Raw genomic sequence first — 2,013 nt, 5'->3', positions numbered from 1 at the left:
TTTTATTTTATATATATATATATATATATATATATATTATTCTTGCTTTATATTGCATTGTAAAAGTAACTTTATTAATTCGTATTTGTATTATATCTTACTGTAAGTATAAATTTTAGTGTAACTGAATATTAAAAATGGTAGCAGCTACTTTACGCCAAGTAGTGAAGAAAAAAGAACATTGGTATTTATATTTTTGCCAACCGATTGGTGAGATCTCCACGTTTGGAAATAATTATCTGTTGCTGCTAAGAAATGCGAGGAGCTTATACTCAGTTCCGATTTGCACTTGCCTTGTATTATATCGTAAAAGTAACTCAATTTATTATTATGCGTATCAGATTTTAATGTATTTATACATTTTAACGTTACTGTTTAAAAAGCATGGTGGCGACAACTTTACATCAAGTAGTGTAAAAGAAAATTCTAGGTGTCTCACTACAGCGAGAACTATCCTTAGTTCAAGGTGTAGTAGAAGTAGTAAAGTGTAAAGTAGTTTGGTGTAAAGTAGTTGCCACCATTTTTGAAAAGAAATGGTGTCAGAAGCACGAAATTCTTTATAGTACAAACTAATGTTCAGTAAAGGTGCAAATATGAAAGTTAATTTTTATTAAAAATATAAATTCATTTTCCACAGACTCTTTATTAGCGACAATAGCCGTGATTTTTTTTTTTCTAATATTGAATTAAGCTAAGCTTAAAAGAGCGACAGCCCAGGGATGACCAAGCATAAGTAAAATCTACTTTCTAACGTTCTTTAAGAAATATAGATCTCCAAAATTTAATTTTACACAACTTGCAAGCCATTGCTAAATAATAAATTGCTTTTCATAACTTAATTATTTAAAAATAAATATAAAAGAAAAGAATAATTAAAAAGGAAAAACTTTTTTTAACGAACCATTTTCTAGTTTCAAATTAAAATTTTTTGAATAAAATAGAAAGATATTTCAGAAAACAGGAAAATTTCAAATAACAAATTAATTCGCTTGAATTAATTTCACTCTGCAGAATTTGGAAGACTAATTTAACTCATTTTTGTACGTAAAAAGGTGTCTGTTCCGCCATTAACATTAGAAAACCAATTAAATTATTTAAATTTTAATTCAAAAAAAAATTTTTGGTAGATAAAATTTTTCAATTTTTGAAGAAACTAAATAATAAAAAAGCATTCCAGTAAATATAAGACACTTTTAGATAATAAATTATTTCATTTGAGTAGTTTTCAAACTGTCTAGACTTTGAACGACTTGCTTAACACATTTTTAAAGAAATTGTGAATGAAACGCATGCCATTAACAGTATAAAATGATGCATTTTATTCCAAAAAGTTTTAAATCAAGAATAAGTTTTGTTAAATAAAATTTCAGTTGTGAATCCGCATAGCCATTTATAAACTGGAAATAAGCAAAACAAAAAACTAACTCGACGGATCTAATAAAATTCTCGCCATAAAAATGTATTTTTCTGCCTGAGTCCCCCGTCCCTCAAACTTTTAATAAATCACGTAACTAGTTCAACCGAAGATGAATTAAATCACAATATTTGTTCAAAGCAATATTACTCTTCATGATTAATATTCTAAGTAAATCTGAAGTGTCACCAAGTATAAAGGATTTCGGTTTATTTGCAATTCAAAACAGTTTCGACGAGTTGGAGAGAAAGTATATTAGCAAACTTTTTCACTTTATCTTATGATGAAATCTTGTTCGTAATCTCACCAAGTGTCATTCTTTAAATGACTTATAAAAATCATGCAAATAATTTTAACGCTTTTTGGTGTTGAATTAAGGCAACATTTTCTTGGTGGTTATAATGAATTATAGATTTGTAAAATAAATCTGTGCGTTTATTTATAATCTGTAATGAGTTTGTTTAGTTGTTACCTGATGGGTTTAATAGAGGTATATGTTAATTTGTATTCTAAACTACATTCAGTTGCTTACAATCAGCCAATGTATAAGGGAATTTCAAATTTGTGAAATACAACTAACTGCGTTAAAAATGTTGCAG

This window comes from Parasteatoda tepidariorum, chromosome 6 (assembly GCF_043381705.1).
Source record: "Parasteatoda tepidariorum isolate YZ-2023 chromosome 6, CAS_Ptep_4.0, whole genome shotgun sequence".
Taxonomy (NCBI): Eukaryota; Metazoa; Arthropoda; class Arachnida; order Araneae; family Theridiidae; genus Parasteatoda; species Parasteatoda tepidariorum.
This window is presented reverse-complemented; position numbering follows the sequence as displayed.